A 25,240-nucleotide genomic window follows, 5' to 3' on the forward strand; every position below is an offset into this window, starting at 1 on the left:
TCTATTATGTGTGGAGCTTTTCTCCCCGGGCCACCACTGATAATGGGCTCTGCTCAGTTGGACTTTCCCAGTAAGCAAATGTAAAATAAAAAAAAATAAATAAAATATTTATTTCTGTAGTCTTTTAAACATCATTTTAGTATTTGACAATAAGTACTTTTCACCTGAAAACCAGTTCATTAATGCATGCCATAGATCTTGTCCATATGTTTTCCATGTATCCACCTCTCTGTTGAATGTTCAGTGGGGATAGACATGGCACATATCATTTGTATCTGAACACATTAGCCATGTAATGGAAATAAGCACAGAAGGTTGTGTAACTGTTATAGACAACAACTTTTAAACATTCAAGGAGTTGTTTTTCATGCATAAATCACAAGGAAGCAGCAGTTTTCATAACTATATGTCTTAAGTGCATTATTTGCAATTGGAAACCCTAGACACATTAATGGACAAAAAAGGAATTCAGGAACTGCAAAAATCTTAAAGTTTGCAACTGTTAATGAGATAAGTTAAGCATTGATTATTATTGGCTGAAATACCATTAAGTCATACCAGTTTCTCACAACTTCAGGGACTTGGAGGGCAGAAAGGGTTTGCAATCAAAATATGCAGAGCTTTTTTTTAAAATGAAGATAGATCTTTAGCAAGAGGCCTGACACCTGTTGATCTATGTCACATACTATATGTTTCAACTGATTTAGTACTGTGATCACTCTGTGAAGTATTGTCATGGCTTGGCTTTTGAGTATAAATAGCTGAGGAATTGTTTATTCATTAAACATTTTTTTGAAATGATGGGATTCCCGGGATGTCCCAAAAAACTTTGTCAGACCTTTTTCTCCTTCCAAGATGTCCCAATTGTTGGCGAGAACCCTCTGATGCTGAACATATCTGTGGACATTGGAAGGGGGAAACTTGCCACCCAGTCCTTTTTGTTCGGTCCGTTCTGTGCCCTTGCTGTGAATCCCTTTCTTCTCTTTCAAACAAACCTCTTCTTTTGGTGGTGCATTTGGGAAGAATAAAAGCCCATCCCCACAGAACAAAGTATCGACAGAACCTGGAATGTCTGACTACGGCAAGTGTGTCGCCTGTGTACACATACGAAAAGGCAACAACATCACCTTCCCGCACTGCAACAGAACTGTCCGTCTACATGACCACTATGATTGCAATACAAAAAATGTGGTCTACTGTGCTTCTATATCGGCAAAATGAACAGAAAGCTGAGTAACCGTATTAAAGAACAGACAGCAGCGATACGCAAACAGGACAGTTTGAATGCCTTGGCTAAACACAGAGTTATTCGCCCAAATTTCACAGGATTCAAATTCCCAGCACTGGAAAAAACAACAGAGTTTGCAGGGGACATGGACACATTCCTGCAAGTCTTGGAAATAAAATGGCAGATAGAACTGAGAGCTGATGTCGATCCAGGTCTCAACAAAAGCCTGAACATTAAATGTGCACTTAAATGGTATAGAGATTGAAATGTGATAGGGGTTGAAAGTTTGGCAATTGTGCAAGTAGACTTAATGTGTTTCCTCTCTCCCTTACTCAGCATAAGCCTGTACATCAAATGTGCGCTTAGAAGGTATAGAGATTGAAATGTGATACGGTTGGAACAATTGTGCAAGTGGATTTAATGTGTTTATGAATTTACAACAGTGCAAGTGAATATAATGTGTTTCCTCTCTCTCTGACTTTTGTCCGCCCCCCCACACGCACACTCCCCATTTCCAGACTAGCCTCCCCCGACCACCCCACCCCTCAGTCTCACTTCTCACACAGCCATTCAAGGGGTGGTACCATCTGAACCAGCCCCACGGGTGGTACCATCCGCACTGTCCCAGTCTTCTGGGACTCTCTATTATACATATTCTCCTACCCATCAAACCCCGGCTCCACATTCCGTGTCCTGGGCGGCCCCCAAACATCCACCCCTCAAGTCCACACCACATTCTTCCCACTCCCCCCTCCAATGGCATGCCCACACATTTCTCTACACACACTGATACCCAAGTATAATAAGACTCTACACCTGACTTCTCCACCTTCGTCCGTGCCCTTCTTAGCTTACCTTTGGAGGCATGGAGTCATAAGTTATACAAAGAAACTATACCTAATTTCTGGTTCGTCACATTGGGGATGAACCAATCTGGGGTTAATATTAGAATTATCACAGCATGACTCTCATCCTTCCCAGTTCACCACTTTTTTTTTTTTTTTTTGCACACAGCACCATTTGCACAGAGCACCACATGGTTATTTCTGTCTGACCAATTTACCTTATTTACCTTATGTAACTGCAATTGTTATGTTAATGAAAATGCACACAGCACCTTGCCTGTTCACACTTTACTATTGGAAAGGAACTGTTGTTAATTTAAATGGACTGCTGGAACTAATGTATTTAAACGAAGTGAAAAAAGTTACTCACAGTTATGAAACATGTCATTCTGAAGAAGTCTTGATAATAAATAAGACGAAAGCGCTAAAGTACTACAAGAGTTGTTGGTGTGAGTTACTATTCTTTGAATGCTGTTATTGTCATGAAGTTCATTTCTTAGTTAAAACATACATATATATATATATGGGTCTAGGTTAGAAGATCGACAGCCGATATAACCGACAACGGAATAGCGGGCGCCAGATGATCGACACTCGGAAGACCGACGCTACGGATGAACATGCCGATGCCAGGGATAGTGAGTTGGAAAGAAGGCTGTGTGAGTATGCAGTGGTGACGGACGTTAGGGTGCGAGTAAGGTAAGTGTGGATAGTGACAGTCTGTGGGGATAGGGGTGGGTTAAGTGAGTTAGGGTTAGGGCGCGGGTTAGGTAAGTGTGCGGTAGTGGTATTTGTTGGGTTAGGGGGTTAAGTGAGTTAGGGTTAGGCGGGTTAGGTAAGTGTGCGGTAGTGGTATTTTTTGGGTTAGGGGCGGGTTAAGTGAGTTAGGGTTAGGGCGCGGGTTAGGTAAGTGTGCGGTAGTGGTATTTTTTGGGTTAGGGGCGGGTTAAGTGAGTTAGGGTTAGGCGGTTAGGTAAGTGTCGTAGTGGTATTTTTGGGTTAGGGGGTTAAGTGAGTTAGGGTTAGGCGGGTTAGGTAAGTGTCGGTAGTGGTATTTTTTGGGTTAGGGGCGGGTTAAGTGAGTTAGGGTTAGGGCGTGGATTAGCTGAGTGTGCGATAGTGACGGACCTTAGGGTAAGGGTTTGGGTTAGGGTTGTACATAGTTGTGTGTGTGAGGTTTAGTGTGGGTTTGTGAGGATTTTGGTGTGCTTGTGTTCTGTGTGTGGTTTTTGGATAAGGGGATGTGTTTTGTTAGTTGATTGTTGTTATTGTGGTGTGTGCAGTGTATGGGGTTTCGTGTTTGCGGACCGTCGGTTACTTGTTTGTCGGGCATGTGAGGTGTCGTGTTTATGGTTTGTCGGTAATGTGGTGTCGATGTTTCTGTTGTCGGTGAAAGTGGCTGTCAATCTTATGACCTAGAACCATATATATATATATATATATATATATATATATATATATATATATATATATATATATCTTTAAATCAATTTAGTAGGGAAATTGATTGTGACAGAGTATATATTTTTCTTCACTTATTGCTTCATTAATGAGTGCTATGATATAATATACTGATGTATGTATTAACCCATTGTGAATGTAATGAGTGCTATGATATAATATACTGATGTATGTATTGACCCATTGTGAATGTTCTTATATTTTATGTTGTCATGTGCTGATTAATTATTCATAAGGACAAAGGATTGGTTGGGCAGCTTTTATATAAATTTGTAAAAGGTCCAGTCTTCCGTGGTGTAGTAAAAATTATTTAATCCACAAACAGGCAAAAATTTGCACTTTCGTCTTGAGCACAAGACTTCATCAGATGAAGTCTTGTGCTCAAGACGAAAGTGCAAATTTTTGCCTGTTTGTGGATTAAATAATTTTTACTACACCACAGAAGACTGGACTTTTTACATATTTATTCATTGGTTTTGATTTTAGTGTTTCCTTTGACTATTTTTATATAAATCTATTGTGTACTGATGCGTGAATGCTCTGAAGAAGTCCCACTTAACTCATATGGATGAAAACTCTTAGTAGATTGTTCAATCATTTAAACTTTAACTGTTATTCAATTCTACTAACTTTATTTGTGTATTAAAGTCTGCTGAAGATATCACGGTGAGATTCCTTCACATGTGCTTTTTTTACCACAACATTTGTCGATGTATGTGCAGCCAAAGTTAGATGCTTGACAGACCTTTATCTCCCACATGGCCACATAAGTAGTACAGTGCAAAGTTTAATATTATTGAATGATACATGTGCTTTCACCATGGGCAGATGGTAGAACATTCCAGTACTACAGCTGTGATGAACAAAGCAGTCATGAAAACAGAGAATGGGGGACAGCCCCTTCTGAGTAGAAACATGACAGTGACTCAGTGAAACAAGGCAACAGACAGATTACACTCACTAACTGGCAGGAAGTGAAGATAACATGGGATATGCAATACATTATGGACATCACCAGAACCTAATAATTTATGTTTGAACTAGTGGGATATCTGCCCACTATAATCAGCACAGGACAAAAGTCTGTATAATAATAACAGATACTGGTATATAGTTTATCCACTGTCTGAGATGTACCTCATCACAGATCACAATGTGAAAAATATTTAGCCAGTTAGAATAGCAATCATCCCTATAGTAGGTAACACCCATCACAAATATGAGTGGTATGGCTAATTAAGTTTCAAGTGGAGTTTCAAGGGGACAAACATACCTGAATAGATAGGTATCACCAACTATTAGTTATACTGTGGTCTGCCTTTGAGGTTCTACAAATTCTTCATTTGCATACAATAAACGAGGAGCTGAGAAAGCCTTAGTTTAGCATCACCTGTAGGTTTAACATAAGAGGAGTGGGTTTGGCATACTAATTAATATCTTTATTTCATGGACACATGATACTGAGTTTGATTCTGACCTTGGGTTATTGGCTTGGGTTAAAATGGTCTTTCAGGGCAGTTAGCCTAGAATTCATTTATGAACCAAATACTATGAAGCTATGAACCAAATGCCATTACATGGCAAAAGGTAGGGCTTTACCCCGGCATAATTTGTTTTGGAATCCAGGGGTTGTTAGTTTTTTGTCTGTATTTTATACCGTTTGTATAGTGCCAGTTACTGCATATGTATACAACAAAATGCACAGTTTATTAAGTGTGACAACATTTTTATAAACTGGTGTACTGGCTGGTGCAATATTCTGCACTACAAAATGAAATGACAAAAAAATCATCACCTCCCAACTCAGACATTGTTTCCTGTAACATAGTTAGTGGTCGATACCTTTGTCAGTGTGCCAAAAAAACGAATCACTACCACCCCTTCCAAGGAAAGGAGTTCATTGGTTGGCTCCAATGAGAGAAAATAAACCTCCTTGTTGTCATACAAGATATCATTTACTATACCATAGAGACATCACCAGAACTTAATAATTTATGTTTGAACCTAATGCACTGTAAGTTCCTTTCTGCATGGATACCTACAGAATGACATGAAGAGGCCACATCTGATACAAGGAAATATACTTCCCACGGTATACTGAGGGAGACTTGATTCACCTTCCAGACAATATGAAATAGCAGAGATAATATTCCATCTACATATATATTCAAATTCCATCGGCCCCATATATATGCTAGCATTTCAGACTTTATGTTGAGCTCATTTTAAGCAGGGCATGCTGGGTTACATATGCCCTGTAGAAGATATTAAACTGAATAGTCTGGTTTCTGAGGATTTAAAATATCTGATTGTGTTCTACATTTTAATCACTCTATGAAAGTACATGTGTATTGTAAAACTAGATCCTGTGAATTATATCTGGTTTTGTGTTGTTTGTATAGATTTTCAGCAGTTATTATGGGTATCATTATTATTATTATTATTATTTCTGGGTGTGGTTACATCTTTGCAGGACCATTTTAATGTTAATCAATGGTACTTCTATCAATTTCTCTCCTCTTTATACCATAAGCCTGCTTTTCTCTTACTTATTGCTGTTCCTATTTGTAATATACCACCTTTAATGTCTCTATAAACTGGCAAACATTTTGCTAACTATTAAATCATTGTCACATACCTTCTATCTATTATTAACCAATGTTTTCATATTATGTCTGATTTGTTATAATGCTGTAATTGTTGTTTATGTATTATTTTTAAAGACTGTAAAATTATTGCACTTAAAATTTTTTGCAATACTTTGGAGCTTTTCTTCCCAGGCCTCCATTGAAAATGGGTTCCTACTCAGTCAGACTTTCAAGGTAATCAAATGCCAATAAATAAATAATAAATGAATAAACAAATAAATTAGACATTACCAGACACATCTGATAGTATTCCATCAATAAATTTAACCTAAGGGGCTCATTGTTCTGCTTACGCAAATATCTGTTTGTTTTAACTGCTAACAGTTAGAATCCAACAGTGGGTGCAAAATTAGGAGCACCTATGGAGAGTAAAAAAAGACATTGTTGAATATCCAGCAATAGATTTGACTGAATAAATGGCTTAAACCACCACATAACTCTTTCAGTGCACCAGAGGTGAACAGCTGTGATGATATACTATGGGGAGGTATTTTGAAACAACTGGATGATACTGGTAAAAAAATATTTTTTTTAAATCACTTCAGGTAGACAATATTTATTTTAATGAATGCATCAAGCAGGAAATTATGCTTAAAGGGATAAGATTGCAAGAACGATCTCTGTATGCTGGAAAAACAAGGGATTCACTTGAGTGATTAAAACACAATTTATTCCATGATGTGATAAAAACTCCACAGCATTAGCAGCATATACAAAATAAAATGTATACTCCACAGTAACACAATATCCACAGTCAAGCGCTTTCGTCCATCCGGACTTCTTCAGAACTTATTTCCTTGATGTTTTCCAGTTTGCACATGATTTGATTTCTTGCTCGTCAGTCATAGTTTCACCACCTACAACCTAGATGCTATATATATATATATATATATATATATATATATATATATATATCTCTGAATAAGTCCGGATGGATGTGGAGTATACATTTTATTTTGTATATGCTGCTAATGCTGTGGAGTTTTTATCACATCGTGGAATATATTGTGTTTTCATCACTCGAGTGAATTCCTTGTTTTCCAGCATACAGAGTGTGTTCTTGGTGTCAGTTTGTTTCTCTCTGTGCTGGTTTTTGTTGTTTCATGATAAAGGGATAAGATTCCATAAATCTGCAAATGGGATGTAGAAAAGATCTGAGATGTGCCATGAGTTAATCGGCTTCCTTCAGTGTGTTACTGTTGAGTATTTAGAAATTTTGATTGAACACAAATAAAGAAGATATTAAGCAGTAACTAAAGACATTAAATAATTGGACTTGTCTATTAGGAAAGATTTATTTGAATTAAATAAAAAACTTTTGACAATACTTTGTTAAAACTTTTAAAGTATGTTACTTCTTTGTGCCAGCATAAAGAAGAATAAAAATATCTCCAACTATAGCAGAGAACACTGAAGAAATGAGTTACACTTTGAAAGTTCCAAGTTTCAGCAGAACAACCATGGCTATGTTTGCTCAGGAAGACATTAATGAGGACAGATCTGATTCTTTTTTGGGGCCACTTCAAATTAAGCGATTTGAGGGGATCACAAAATGCAGGAAGGAACAGAAACAAATGCAAGACCAGGAGATTTATGAGACAACAGAATAATCAACAGGAAAATGTATACTTCCTAAAGATGCATTTGGTGTTTGGTTATACTTTCATATTTAGTGAACATCACCAAAGTTTATTGGGACATGATTTCATATGTATATCTGCTTGAAAGCTAAAATTAGTGGATGCTGTCATTGAATTGATTTTTTTCTGAAACTGAATATCATTGTTTAAGACAAACTTTCTGTTGAATATAATATATCCAACCACCAACATAGAGTACGGGACCTACGCCAACACCTTAGTTTGTCCTTGTATGAAAAGATAACTCTTCAGTAAATTAGGGATCATTATTATTGTACTCCAGAAAATAAATAACTGTACTGATAAAGGGGACAACACTGAATAGTACTGATGGATTATGATGTCTGTTCCACTAAAATGCAAACTATGCTTTTCAACAAAGAATTTTACTCAGTTATGTGTTTAAATGAAGTCAGCTTAGCATATTGTGTGATCGATTTACCACTGTAAGAATTAGTGCTGAATGAATACACTGATCCTGGTGAATGTGATTTATTTGTTGGTGAAGAGATCAAAGGTACAGTTATGTTTGGTTTACTCAAAGTTCCTAAGAACACAAACAATTCACAATTAACATTCATTAATCATCTACTGGATCTAAAATTGAACCATTTGGTATAGATAGATAGATAGCAAATAGATAGATAGATAGATAGATAGATAGATAGATAGATAGATGGGCAGAGAGATGATAAAGGATTGAACAACAGGAGTCGAAAGCATCAGAAATTTCATATTGACTGTTTATAATGAGAGCACATTGAATGTTTGGTATGCTGTCAATACTATTTATTTTACTAATTCTCTCATGATTTATCCATTTAATGAGCAAGTCCTGAAACATCTACAAACCAATAATAAAATATTCTGTAGGGTCAGATATTGTCTTTAAGCACATAATACAACAAACCGATAAAGTTTCATTTAGCTTCATCTGATTTAGAATAGTACTTTTGGTAATTAGCCTGCAAAAGAGTGTCATGCATATCAAGATTACTGACTAATTGATCTTTAGTCTGCTTTCTCACTTCAACATTTTTCCAAACTCAGCTATATATTTCAGACTACATAAAACCATTAAAGGCAGACCATTTATTCTGAAATGGTATAAGCTATAAACTACTTTTCTCCATCTAGAGGAATATTTGAATTGCAAAGGCATCAGGCATCAACCCCCTTTATCTAGTTTTGTACAAGAGGTTGGGGTGTCACTTCAACAGTGACCATCCCTTAGTGTTCACACTGCTGGATAGCTGTCTTAATGTATGATCTAAAATCATAGTTCTTAATATATTTTACAATGTGCACCAAAGTAATTCATGGCTGTTGTAAGTGCTTTGATATAGAACTGAATTTCAGCTTTTCAGACATAGTCTGTGACCTAATTCACACGTTAGCCAATCACCTGTAGAACTTGCTCTGTAGATAATAATTTATTACGAAAATAATAAATTATTCTTTAAAAAAAGTTTAAATTTTGTGGTCTCAGTGAAAATATTTTTATATCCAAATTTTGAAGCCTTCAACAGTTTATCAGATAATAAAAGACATTTGGTGAGTGATATTTGCAACACTGTGTTTAATTTCCCATCAAGAATGATATTTTCTATTAGATGGAATTCAAGTCCCTTCCTCACAAAATCCAAAACATATCATAATCTTTGAAAGGAGTACACATTTATGCTAAAATATAGTACTGTACTCCCCTGGCAAAACTGTATAACCAAAATATTTCCTTTTCATACCACTTAATACTTAATTACTTGAATAGTGAAAATCATAATCAATAAAATAAATCGTTTTTATTTCATCTTCTAGCAGAGCAGAGTAATAAGCTGAAAAGTCTTTTTGTTTTATTTTTCCCTTTCTAGGCCTAAACATAATTTGTATCTAAGTGAAGCTCATATAAACGAGATATGTCCATATTTAGCTTTGTAAAATAGTTGCTGAAATTTGCCCTCTTCATGAATGTATTAAAACCATTCGTTTAAAAAAAATATACCATAGAAATTTGCCATCAAGGTCAAATATAAAGCAATTAAAAACAATAAATCAGTTATGAAAAGCCCCCCCCCCAAAAAAAAAATGTACCATATAGGGACTACAAGGTACCTTGGGACAAGAATGGAGAACAAAAACAAAGTAGATCAGTTGGTATGTATATCAGCTGTTATGTTTTAGCTAACAGTTTAGAATAGTTGCCTGAGCAGAGAGATGGATGAGAAAATACAACTGAAATTATTTCCTCCAGAAGTACTGCAGAAAATTGATAAGTAAGAGAATAATAAATATATTTTTTAAATTTGCTTGTATATGTGTCTTTTATATCAACATGTCTTATGACAGCATCCACTAATTATAAATATATATTTTTTTAATTTGCCTGGATCTGTGTCTTTTATATCAACATGTCTTAATTGACCTGTGCAATAATCCTGAAATGTATTTAGGTATAATATTCCCAGACATCTTGTTGCTTATTACATGACTATTACTTGGATGAAAAAACATTGACAAAGAGAATCTAATATACCAAAGATAATACTACTCAGTAAAAGAAGGTCTGAGAAAAAAAGTCCCCTTATGTCAAGCCAGATTGTGTAGTAATCAAAATCCAACTATTTCAGCAATCAAGTACTGTTAACAAACAAGAAAGAAAACATCAGTAAATGACATAACTCGTGCAGTCTTTCTGTCATTTCCCCCACCTGTCCCTAGTCCAGAAGTAGATAAAGAAAAAAATCAGTCAGTACAGGTTTGTTCAACCATCTGAAATGGGAGCCCCAGTCGACCATATGATTGTGAGACCTAAACAATAATAATATTTCCATGCTAACAATGTTATGACCCCCTACAGAACTTAAGAGAAAGGGGTGATACATTCATGTACTGCCAATAATATGACAAAAACAAAAAATACATTACAAGCATTGCATTAAATAAAAGAAAACACATGATATGAGTGTTTGTCTATGGGGCTGATAATCACATTTGACTATTTCAAAAAAACAGCTACAGTGATATTTAGATCAATATTAGCTTCCTCTGCAGTTTCATATTTGAGTCTTGCATTTTATATAACATCAGCAACTTTGATGGGTAAACAAAAACAAACATACACAACTTTTCCCAGCAAGGATTAATGCTGAACTGATGCAAACCATACCTCTCAACTTTTAAGCTCAAGAAATTAGGACAAATACTAAAATAATAGGGGGACATAGTTCAACAAGGTAACACATTTTAATCATTGCTCATATAAACTTAGAAAGTTGCTAGAATAACAGCATTTGTGCTAGCATGCATTTTCTGACAGATATGAAGTATGAAACTCAAATGTATGTCATTATTTTGTGACTTCTATCCTTGGTGATTTGTAGAAAACCACAAAATTCATGAGAAGCAGACCAAAAATATGAAGCAAAAAATGTGGACATTCTGTAAAAATCTCAGCAGATGAGAAGTATGATGCAAACTATGATCCTCTTTTGGCTATTTCTTTGGGCATACCCTTAAAATCTTGAGTCTCTACCCTTTCACTTGCAAAGTAGCATTTTGTTAGTAGAAAGAAGAAACTTTGGTATGGTCTTACAGGTTCCAAAATTAATTATGCAACTTCAAAAGATTCACGATCGCATATCTGAGATGACCTGGAGAACTGAGCAATGTTGTACTTAAAATTAGTATGATCTTCCTTAGTTACAATGTTTGGAATGTCTAAATAAACTGCTTAGATGGGCTTTATAGCTTCCTGAGCTGTGTCATATTTCTCAGATATACCCAAAAGTTTTACCACTATATTTCAGTGTCTTTTGAGTCCATACACGTTTCTTTACAGACTTTTAATTCCATACACATTCCTTTAAATATGTTGCTCTCTACTTGACTTTTGTTTGTAGATCTCCTTTATAGAAATCTAAGAAAATGAAGCTGCTCTGAGTATACATTTAATAAAGATGACAGTCACACTGAGAGTTTTCATTTAGATTAGTTTACTTAATTTGAATGACATTGGTTGTAGAATGCCTAGCACTTTAATGTGCCATGACGTATTATCAGTTTCGTCTGTAATTTTATTTGCCCATAACTGTCAACTGCTACCCTATTCCTAATTAACATACAGTCTACAACCTTGTCCAAACTACGACAAACATACCATAAAGTGACTACATCTGTTATCAACTCTCCTTACAACTCTCACCACTGGCTTGCACTCAACTCTCTCCAATAGCTGGAGTTTCCCCAACAACTCCATCTATCTCAGCTTCAAATCACACACTCTGCATCATGCAAACCATCTACCTGCCCTTCCCTATCCTCCCTGGTATCCTCTTACACCCTTAATCATACTCTCTGCACCTCCAACCAGCAACTCCTTGATATTTACCAACCACACAAAAATGTTGGTAAACTACTTTACAAATGCACTGTAGCCCAAGCTTGGAACAAACTCCCTGCACACATTAGATCCATTCCCAATCCTAAACACTTCAAAAAGGAACTTAAACTTCACCTATTTAGCAACAAGTTTTGCCCCTGTCATGATCCCACCTAACCTACCACACTAATGAATTCTACATCACCATATTGTTTCACTCCAACTACACAGACATTTTACTTTACCACCTCTTATTTACTCCCTTTTCTCATAGTCTTACTAAAGTAATTCACCCTTAATCTCTTCTTCTTCACCACATGTACATATGTAAATATTGTTTGCTCATGTCTAAATACCACTCTTAATTAGGAATGCATCCACTGTATCAATAGCTCTCTCTATGAAAGCTCAATTGCTGTTTATTTTTCACTGTAAAAAATGTATTTTTTGTCATGTGTATCATAATTCTCTGTATCATTATCATTATGTATTAGACTTCTCTGTATTTGCAGCTTATGTACTGTAAATTTCTTTATATTGGAGAGTGAAGTCCATGTACTATAAATTGTCTGTATTGGAGCTTTTCTCCTGGGGTCTCCACTGAAAATCGACCTCTGGCCCAGTTGGACTAGTCAACAAATGTCAAATAAATAAATAAACAAGCTCTATACATTACTTATTCTCTACCTCCTGTAATAACATGCTCCTCCCACCCAGTGGCTCTATACATTACTTATTCTCTACCTCCTGTAATAACATGCTCCTCCCACCCAGTGGCTCTATGCATTATTCAGTCTCTACCTCCTGTAATAACATGCTCCTCCCACCCAGTAGCTCTACGCATTACTCATTCTCTACCTCCTGTAATAACATGCTCCTCCCACCCAGTGGCTCTATGCATTACTCATTCTCTACCTCCTGCAATAACATGCTCCTCCCACCCAGTGGCTCTATGCATTACTCATTCTCTACCTCCTGTAATAACATGCTCCTCCCACCCAGTGGCTCTATGCATTACTCATTCTCTACCTCCTGTAATAACATGCTCCTCCCACCCAGTGGCTCTATGCATTACTCATTCTCTACCTCCTGTAATAACATGCTCCTCCCACCCAGTATGCATGTTCACAGCATGTGCCATTGTATCCCTATCCAATATCAGACATGATGTTGATTATGATCTGCCACCACCCATATTATGTAGTGTAAGTGGGAATACAGTGCTGTGTAAGTGTAAAGGACAACCAGTTTCAGGTTTCAGTAAAGCCTTTGACCCTAATGTCACACCAAGGATTCCTAGCAAGATGAAATGACTAGGACTAAGGAAGCAACTTTTAACAAACTCCTCTTTTGGACATGTAAAAATGCCCACTTTCTATCCCCTATAGGCAGAGCTGCCATTGGAAAATGAGTCCTACCACAACTGGAATATGGATTACTACTTTTCACCTCAGCCTCAAAAAACAAATTTTACCATGTTTCAAACATCTAATAACATCTCCAGGTTATAACCCTTTCACCAAGGAAAGAACATCACTGTACCACGTTACAGAAAGTCAAATGGAATATCATCCCACAAAGAACTACTCTACTGTTAGTAATCATGATCTTTAAACTGACTTATCTGGACAATGTCCTATACTCTGCAAGCAGATTTTCACACAAGACCCATCTCTCCCTACAGTTTAAGATTTGTCTCAGTGTTTAGTCCAAGTCTGAAGAGTCCTCTGATTAATTCAACTTTTGCAAAGCACTCCTTCACAGTCCATAGACCCAAAATCTGTTGGGGGGGGGCATTCCTGAACAAACAATATCCATATTGTCCTTCAAATCATTCAGTCAGGATCTTAGGAAATACCAGTTTAAACAAGCACAATACAAATGTTTTTTAAAAGGTGCAATTGCAAAACTATGATAGCAACCCCATTTGCATCCTAATCACCTATTGTTATCCTGCAAAATAGACCTTATTTGATGATTCCACTTCAATCATCACTTTCCATCCTGATATTATTTCTATTCCTCCTCCTGTGTTACCTTTTTCCTTCTTCTCCCTCCACCCTCTTCTGAAACACACTTCAAATTCCTCATACCTAGTTTGGATATACTTTGTACATGACGTAAAATAATACCATATACAGTTAATAGTTTCTGCATTCTGCAATGTTCTGCATACTTTTTTTTTTTGTTTTACTGCCTTTTGAATTGTTTGCTTTTCTTTTGAGATACATCTGTAATCCCTGGTCTGTACCTGAAAATGGTCCATGTGTATAAGTGTTCTGGATCTGTTAACAAACATATAAGTAAATAAGTGTCTTCATACATATTTTGCCTAAATCATGCACTAACCAGCATAGCCTCATATTAGCATTCCATGCATCAAGTCCCAAAAGAATAGTTAATCTCCTAGCTGACAAATTTAATGCAAACTTAATTTCATCCATGATTGTAACTCTCCCCTGATTCTTCAGTCCATGACACTGCTGCAATCACTTTAGAAGAGGCCCTGGCAGTCCTGTATAAATCAGCTTCTAATAGTTTTGATAATACTGTAAGGTACTTAATAATCAGCATCACATATGCCATATTATAATCTATATTATACCCATGGAGTCTTGCAGCAGGTTACATTCTTGAATCCTGGTGAACTGCCATCTGGAAACCCTTATTTACTGATCTACCAGTCTTAACAGCCATGTTTGTTAAGCCATTAAAATTAAACATCGATAATCTTCAGAGCCACATCAATCTGGCTTTGTCAAATCAAGGCCTTGATTATTTAATCATATATACTTTGAAAGAGTAACTGAAGCAGTTGTGGTTATGCTGTGTTCATAGCATACTTGAACTATGCCAAGGCTTTTAATACTGTCTACCATGGAGACATCATTGATTGTCTGGAGCGCCTAAACTTCAACACATATACAGAGAGTTGGATAGTAAACTAGTGGTCAGACAGAACATACCATCAGAGAGGCATGTGACACCTTTTAGAGTGAAACTATCACTAGTAATGTTTGTCAGGGCTCAGTACTAGGCCCCCTTCTATTTGGCATTTATTTTCCTAATCAACAGTCTACAGTTCACAAAATGTTTTGATAACTGTTTACTAAGGATTGTTATTCAAGCATTTACCAAGGCAAAGGTACTTCATAAGGGGTGAACTATACAAGCAGCTGGTACAAGGCCAATACCTTTAAACCCAATGCACAAAAATGTAGTGCAGTCTGTTTTTGCAGACATAAATAATTCCTAAGCATACTGCATATATGGTACATGTCTTAAGCCTGATACTTTTTAAAGAGATCTTGCCACCCTAGTGGATGACCCCCTTTCCTTTGATAAACATACCACTACTGTATTTGAAAAGATTTTATGTGGCACAAATAATAACCCAACATATCTCATTCTGACTGAGCAGAGGATGTCTTATTTCAATGCAGTCATCTCCTTTCCTCCCTCTTATTGAATATAATTCCCCATTTTCAATGGACCTATCAAAACATAGCACTCAGCTGGACAGATCTCACAACTTTCTAAATAAAAAAGCTACAGGCCTTAATATCCTTAGTTATCCAGACCAATTGGATGCAATCTCGCTCCCTCATTCTCTCTGTATTCTGTTTCCTATAGACTAGCCTCTGGATATCTTTGGCTTTTCATGGCATAAAATTCACCACATTCCTAGAATTACTAAGTCTTTGTTAATTGTTCCACAAAAACATGTACAAATTACCTCATTCTCTATCAACAAACTAAGGGTATATATTGGCACAACAGTTTCTTATTCCAGTATATTCCCTGTCTATGTAAAACTAATCGTGTTTTATGCATAGTTGTATTCATGACTAACGTATGCCATTCGCAACATTTTCCCTTGCCTATCTTGTGTGTACCTCCATGTGAAGGAGATAACTTATGATACTGAATTTTTAGGCTAAAATGATCTGATGGTTTATTACTGAGTAACTACCTATGGACCTCCAAGCCTTGGCTTGTTCTGCATGAAACTGCACTCCACTGTGTGCTTGGCAGAGCTCATACTAGACTTCACTGCCTCACCTGTGCTACCACTTTCTGTGTTCCATCATTCTTGGGGGATGTACAGTTACATATTGGTGCTGTTCCACTTCACCCACATCAGATGTTGGTGTTGCTGCATCTTCTGTATTGCTTAGTTATGTTTGTGGTATAACCAAATGTGTGTCCTAGGACTGTCTAGCCTATTTCCATACCATCATACTATGCAGCATGCAACATGTTAGAAATATCCTACAGGCTGTACCAGGGTCATACTGTTGTGCTGGTTGAATACATGCTCTATGACATTGTAGTTTTGCGCATGTGTGGTGTATTCTGGACTATGACCAAACAGTGTGGCTTCTGTACTGACAGCATAAGCCAGGACTCCAGAAAATATTAAGCATCACATGAAATGCAGTATCAGCATGTGGCCAGTTTAATACATTTAGATATACTTTTAATGTAGCCATATACATTATCTTTAGTCACAGTACCTAGAATTACTGATTTTTATGGCTGCTGTGCATACACAGTGGTTATGATCTTATGTGCATCACACACTACCTGGCAGTTCATCATGGAATGGTAGAGCTTCCTGTTCACAAACATTTTTAACTGTGGGCCAAGTGAAGACTTTACTACTACATATGTGCAATCTAAGGAACCCAGTATCTCAGTGAGGTGGGCAGTGCTATAGAAGGCATGTGCAGAGTTAACTCCTCTCTGCTCTGATAAGTTAAAAATCATATGTTCCATACGTAGAAGCATTATATCAGTGAACTTGTAGCGTATTCCAGAAGTGCAGGTGTCTGAAATGCCATGGTGTGTTCCGTTGTCCCTGTAGGTAAAACTGACTGAGCTTTATAAACCTTGGTCTCTGCAAGTATGGAAAGGCCACTTATTGCTATAGATTTTTTATGTGGCACACATCAGACAATGCATGTATAATATCCTAGTCTACTATAAGGTGACCAATACTCTCCTGAATGGTGAAACTATGAGATGTCCCCTTTTGATGGTACCGTTTCCTTTGGTACTGGATACCACCTCTTGTACACCATCTGGAGGTGGCAATGACAATTGCTAACATATGGTGCTGTATGACCTGTGCTGCCTCCCTAGTATTCTCACTTTCTGTAGATCTGATATTTTCAGCATGCTTTGCCATACCTTATCTGGGTGAAAAGTGGTATTACTTTCACCCAGAAACATCTATGAATTGTTACTATGTTTACCTCGTGTATTTTCATATTATGATGGTCTCATTTCCCTACTTGGTTTCATTTATATGTCATTAAGTGATCTTTTACATCTATCTTATGCAGAATATTAGTCTTGTCTATCCTGTAATGCACCATGGGACAATGCACCACTACCAAGCTGCACCGAGCTGTATGTGGGCACTTCCTGCGCATCTGTGTGTTGCACACTGCACAACCTGTCTATAAATCCTGGCCTAAATGGATCACATTTTAATGGAACAGTAAAATATTCCAAGCAGAAAAGTGGGGCATTATGAGTAATACACTTTTTCTGGAACAGTGATTGGCATACACATGTGCCTTATTATTAGTGTCACAACAGCTGCATGCTTTTCTTATATCATAATGGGCAATTTATTTTGTGTTACTGTTTACAGATTTGACAATTGTGTTGCTCTTGCAGCAGAGTGGAATTGTCTCACATTTGAAATATTAGATCCCTGGCAGATGGGAGCTAACTATAGTACACTAGGTGCAATATGGCTCTCTAGTATAATGCTGTTCTGGTTCATCTATTGATACTGTTGCCTGCTGCATAACTAAGCAAGTCACTTAAAAGGGTTGCATTCACATATTGCACAAAAAGTGTTTACCTGGTTATCAGAAGTAAAATAAAATAAAACCAGATTAATACATTTTATGGATTTCTTCCCGATTCTTCTGCAGGCAGTAGTTTTCAGATTACCATGACCTTTTCAGTGACACCATACTTCCACATCACTATCATAAATGTTATCCTATCCAGTTTTGTGCCATGAAGCCTTTTATAAAATAGAGCTATCCCTACTCAACAATTATCCACACTTGCAGATAACTCAGCCTGATGAAGGCAAATATATTAAGGCTAAAAAAAACGGTGCTGCAGGGATACGTACGCATTTCAGTAAGAGCACAAGGAAAAGAATAAAAACAGGATTTAGTACCATTATTTACCGACCGTGTCAGAAGTACCATTATTTACCAACCGTGGCAGAAGTACCATTATTTACCCACCATGTCAGAAGTACCATTATTTACCTACCGTGTCAGAAGTACCATTATTTACTGACTGTGGCAGAACCATCTTTGACTTCACTTATTAGCCAAAGGGGTCCACCAGGAAAAATGGAATCTCATGTAATTGACACAAGGTTATTCCAACCAAAAAAAAAAAAATCTAAAACCATGAGATGTCACCGTTCAAAAAAGTTATACTATCAGTGTCACAAAAACCCTTTTTTTTCAGAGAACTCTCTAGGTGTGTGTGTGTGTGTGTGTGTGTGTGTGTGTGTGTGTGTGTGTGTGTGTGTGTGTGTGTGTGTGTGTGTGTGTGTGCATGTGTAAATGTGTGTGTGTGCATGTGTAAATGTGTGTGTGTGTGTGTGTGTGTGTGTGTGTGTGTGTGTGTGTGTGTGTGTGTGTGTGTGTGTGTGTGTGTGTGTGTGTGTGTGTGTGTGTGTGTGTGTAAATGTGTGTGTGTGTGTGTGTGTGTGTGTGCATGTGTAAATGTGTGTGTGCATGTGTAAATGTGTGTGTGTGTGTGTGTGTGTGTGTGTGTGTGCATGTGTAAATGTGTGTGTGTGTGTGTGTGTGTGTGTGTGTGTGTGTGTGTGTGTGTGTGTGTGTGTGTGCATCTATATTAATGCCATTGTATTTAAAACTTAAAAAAAAAGCGGAAGGAAATTACCCTACACCCTCTCTTAGATTGCACAATCCCCCGGGAAAAAAAGCATATTCCCCTACTTGAGGATTGTTGATCTTCCACACTTGTCGACCATCTGTTAAGTCAACCAAATTTTGTTGATTAAACAGTGCTGCAATTATGTAAAACATATTTATTGTCTTTGTTCAGAGTGTAAGAAGTTATTTTCTGATCTATTTTTGTACATTACATTTGAAAAGGCAATAAATGCTATGTAGTGACTAGGGAATAAATAAGCAATGGTATCAATTCATGTATAATGTAGTGACATTACTGGCTGAAGCTCATTGTGAAAACATTGTTGTGCTTGCATTTAAGTGCTCATATGAGAGTTTCATAATCACAGGGAGCTTTGCATCTACCACTAATTGCTGTCAGAAAAAAATAAAATGATCATATTCAGATGTACCTGGGGGGTGAACATCTGCTTATTAATATCTTTTAAATCTTTGTTATGAGGCAAGTTTATGTTCTCTTTATGAGCTACTTTGCAAACCTTTATATGTAATTACTGCTAGATTTGACCTATGTTGTGTATTAGAAATCTTTGAGTTTGGAAAGTTTTCTGCACAGTTAGCAAAGTGTTATGTTTGTAGGGAGCGTTTGCATATGACATTTGAACAGAATTCCTCTCTTGGATCTATGTTCAAAGCATAGCATCCTAGCTTAATTCCTATCAGACATGCCAGTTGCCGAGGATATGAAATAGTTCACTTTAGATTGTGGCCTCCATAAAAAATACTAGTAAAGAAAGGATTAGGAGGATCTTCTTCAAAATTCTCAGATTTCATTTTTTAATAAAAACCTTGTGGGCTAGAAAAATAAGAAAAGGTGTACAGGCTTTATTTTTAGTGTTCATTGGCTTGTCACAAGACTTCATTTCCATGAGCTTGTTTTCTGCATTCTACATGGAATTTTAGCACAAACAGGTGTCTTTCTCTAAAGAATAAAGCATGCCATGAAAGCTGCAAATCTGACAAATGGAATTATATGTATATGTTAATTTTATGTTACCTGCATCTTTCATTATTTAGGTTTGGTTAATACAACCTCTATTTCCATGTCATGTAATTACTCAATATCCACAGACTTATTATGCTTTTTTTTTAAATTTTGATGTTATAATGTCATCCTGAAGTGCACATCTACAGCACTGATAGACTTAGCTCTAAAAATAGTGGAAGTCCCAAGCAATACACACTACTATTAATTCCTTGCAACAACTCAACGCTTGTATGAAAATTATGAAAATAAATGAAATTAGATAAACATCCCATTTCTGTTTCAGAGCATTACCTATTCTGTGAAGCAAATTTTCTCTCACACACACACACACACACACACACACACACACACACACACACACACACATACACACACACACGCACACGCACACACGCACACACGCACACACGCACACACCTTCCAAGATCAAGACTTAAGCTGTTATGTGAATTATTTTCTAGTTAACCAAATAATTTTGTCTGGATGTGGGTACTACAAGGATTGTCTACCTCTGATGTGGTTTGATCATGAGTAAAGAAATCAAGTGGCCAAAGAAAGTCATCTGTCAGTAAACCTGAATTATCATGGCCAGCAGACATTCCCAGGGATTCAATAAGCTCTGCACAGACTTTGCGTGAAGCCTACATGGAGTTTACGTGTTTGCACGATGAGCAGCAGTGCTAATTGCATATGCATGCCACACATCTTGCCTACATGGATACAAGTGAGGATTCGTGCCAGCAACAGTGTTGCCAGCTAGGAAACTATGCAGAGCAGCATGAATGCAGAAAGAACATGCAGAAAGGTTTGCCTACAGGCAAACCTGTTCTGTGAGATTACGCGGACAGCCGCAATGACTACCAGGGTTGAAAGTACTGCAATGACAGATGACACATTACATAAAAGTGTACTCAGTGCAATGTAAACTACATGTTTTTGCAGACAGGAATAATGGATGTTGAGTTGATCAGCAAGGGCAAATACAGTGTAACATAAATACACTAGGCAGCTAAAGTGTGGAGATTAAAATGGCCACAGACATGAATGACAGGAACGAAGAAAGAGGAAGAGGGCATGTAAAATATGAAAATGTGCACAAGATAGGATATGTCAATGTATGTATACTTCCAAGAAAAGTCAGTAGCGTAACAGTAAACACATATGTACATAGCAGAGTACATACTGCTGTTTACACCTCCCTGTGCTTATGTATTTATATCATAACACATGATAGTATATATATGACTATCACACCAGGTTACATCTCAGTGGAGGTGAATGGTTGTGCTATAAACATCACTGACATGCTCACTGAGAGGACATGTAGAAAGGATGGTATGTACAATAGGGGGTAAGTGCATGTTGTAAAGATCTGCAAAATTAGTTACTTGAATATGACTTAAATGCCAGCATACCTCACAAACAATCATGAAGATATATCAACAGACTCATGGGAACCTGCTGACAGAAGCAGGCACAATCAGGAACAGTTTTAAAATATTAACAACATTAATCTGTGAAATTGCCAGATTATGTGAGTTTACATTATTACACATGTTCTGCAGGAACAGAGTTTCACAACTATTATGATTGCCAGAATTCTAGAAGGGGAAGTCACCACCCCTTTTCCAAAAATAAACTGTCTTAGTGGGTTAAGTGGTGCAGTTTAAAACCTGAAGTTGAATTTGGGGCAATCCTGGCTGTCTGAGAGGCTGGCATGACACATAAGCCACAAGCCCCACATGCAAGAATCAAGCCCATGCCAACAATGTTGTCAATGATCTCTGTATGTACTGGGTGAAACATAGAAATACATATCAGAAATGCATCTTGTACAACACCTTGAATGGGAGTCTTCACAGCCAGTTCCTAATAGGTAGATATACCAAAGAATAGTTCTGTATGGACAACAAGATTTGTGCAAGCTCACTGTGCCAAATGTAATACACTTGACTAAAGCATCTTGTTTGACATATGTATCTACCATAAGGATAACAGCACTTACAGACAACATACTATTATGAATGGATTCTCTACACATATCTGTGTATCGCATGCATCTGCCACATGTAATAGCAACTGATATTGTCTAAAGCATCTGCAGTTGATGAGTGAATTAAGAAGTGGTGTGTTATAATGAATGTTACAGCAGAATGTAAGACTAATTGACAATGCATCAGCTATGCCCATGTGCACAATAACTACAGCAGTGTAAAGTCTAGCATCAATAAGCAAGGAAGCTGTCACTGTGATATTGTTCACATACCAAATAATGCATGGAACGCACTCTATAAACACATGTCAAGCATGAAGACATGTTTCACATGATCATTGTCCCCCTGACATTGCCAGTGAATATGTTATATTGCCATGAAATCCTGGCATGCATGCATATGCATTCATGCAAGCTATCAAGTGGCAATACTGATGTGATATACTGTTATGTCCATGATGCTGTGCATTCATACAATAGCTGTACCTAGGATACAACTGGACTTCATAGGTTCATAGAAGACTACTAATCTAATGTTCCAAGATTACATAAATGCCTAGCCATATTTAACATGAGTTTCACCATTTTAATTAGCTATGTGAACAATGTTCATATGATTATGAGCCTATGCTATGTTATGTAACACCAGCTGCCTCTGTCCATGAATGACATGGGCATAACACCATGAGTAGAATTACCATTAACCATCCATTGATGTAGGCTGCACTAGAATAGGGTCATGAAGGGCCTTTCCTTTGTTTGAATGGGAAGCTTGTTCCAGAGAGGGGGTAGTGCCTGAGAGATATTTCTATCTGTCCAACATGATTTATTATGTCAGAGGCTAGGTTAACATCCTTGGAACATGTGACCTTCATGCAGTTTGCTTTACAATGTGTAACACTGACAGAAGAGCTGGATTGTAGAATGTCCTGTAGACCAGACACAAATTGGCTCTTAGTAGTCTGTAGGGGACAGAATACAGTAATATGGCTTTCAATCTTTTCATGTAGGACTTGCCTTTTGCACCCTGTATCTTCCTTGTGCAAAGTCTCTGGTGTTGCTCCAGCTGTTGCAGATGTGTAGTGAGTTATATACAAAAGGGTGCTTTGTTCTCAATTATTGTTGTGATGAAGAATGGGTACGATGAAATTATAACATTCTTTGATCTGGATGACATGTCCATACTTATGAGTTGTGTCACATAGAAGGAATTTGTCACCACTGTGGATACATGGTGGTTAAACTTCCAATCACTATCTAAATGAGTACCCAGATCATGTACCACTGGGTCCACTCATTGGGACATGGCATTAATATTGTAATTAGCTTGGGAATTTGCTTTACAAAAGATAATAATTATGCTTTTTTGGACATTTAGTGTGTCTCCATGGCCCTGGCAGCAAGCATTTGTATGAGTTAATACTTTCTGTAGAATATCAATACTGTTACTGAATCCAAGGATTGTCCAGATTTGCAGTCATCCACAAAGTTGTTTGGAGAAAGTCTGTCTAAGTTTGCCGTGACTTCTGTGAATTAAATACCAAACAGGAAAGGGCCTAGTACAGAACCCAGTGGTACTACACTGGTCATTGGCCTCTTCCTAGAGATGAATTCACATACTTGGCCAGTATGTGTCCTATTGGTGATTCATTGTGCTACCCACTTGGTAACATAGTGGTTTATGGCCAGTTGAGACAGTTGCTCTGCAATACCTGAGTGTGGAATTGTTTCAAATACCTTGGTCAGGTCACGTTAGGTGGTATGCAGATAATTTCCCTCATCCATGGCCTTGGTGATCTTCTCGAAGAAATTAACCAGATTTAGCAGACATGATCCAGCCCTAACAAATAAAAATGGGTTGGTTACACAGTTGAGAGATTATCTATGTCCTTGTTGATAAGGTCCATAAAGATTCTTTCCACTGACTTATAGATAAGGCTAGTCAGGTTTATGGGTCTATAATTACCTGTGTCGGGTGATGGTCCCCTCCTTGTTCACATAGATGACTGCTGCTGTGCACCATTCTGTCAGGAAATAGCTTGTCTGGAGGCAACGTTGTCAGGGCTCATTGATGCCATGTCTTTACCTTACAGAGCACACAGATCAGCTGATCTCTTGAGATAATATGCTACGTAATGTTTGCAAGTGTACTCTGGGTGACAAGTAGAGGCTATATGAGGATGAAGTTTGATCCAATTCGGTCAGCTAGCAGGTTGTCTATTGCCTCCGGTTGAGTATTGGTAGTGCCATCCATAACCATGTGTGTGTATAGCTGTGTATTCTCCTTAATATTTTGTACTTACTTAAAAAAAAAAAGATTTGTGACAATATCTCCAAATACAGCCTTGGTTATGTATCATATGACATACAGTGGAAATGTTAACACAGTTGTACAACTCTACCTATTTCATGTTATTACATCACTTGCACATCATATGCCTATATGTTTATCATTGGAAAGGTGTGTGGGAGGGCTCTGTTACCATATATGGACATATTACAAAGGAGGTGCATGTGGTGCATGCAGAACACTTAATGACACAAATGCTGACAGCTACATATTGCTGCTGGGCACACCTGAACAATGCTTGTGAATTGCAGCACAGTTGTGCTTACAATAAATTCCCCAATGTTGCAAGTGAATCTGAACTGGTTATCTGTTTGTGTATATAACAGCATTACAATATGTATATGAAAAAGGTATATGTGCTGCCCATGTAATCAGTATGATGTAATATTGCTGTATGTCGTATAACATTTCATGATGGTAGGTATACGCATACACACATGTGCCATACCAAAAGTGTTATTATGATGGTTGAATTAGAAATGTGTTGAATATTAATATACTCCACTAGAAGAACACATGCCTTACTAAGGCAACAATATACATAGCTTCATCCCATGTCAACAGTCCTCAAGAGGCATATTACTGCAGTTGTTATGGAAGGAGCATGTATCCAAATGGTAATAGTAGCCATCAATACATTACCTCAAATCACAGATTGGAATACACTGTTTTAGAGCTACCATATAGCCACACCTCAACACAGCAGTTGACAGCAACATTGACATA

Source organism: Protopterus annectens, chromosome 5.part0, assembly GCF_019279795.1.
Source record: "Protopterus annectens isolate FY-2018-M chromosome 5.part0, PAN1.0, whole genome shotgun sequence".
NCBI classification, from domain to species: Eukaryota; Metazoa; Chordata; order Ceratodontiformes; family Protopteridae; genus Protopterus; species Protopterus annectens.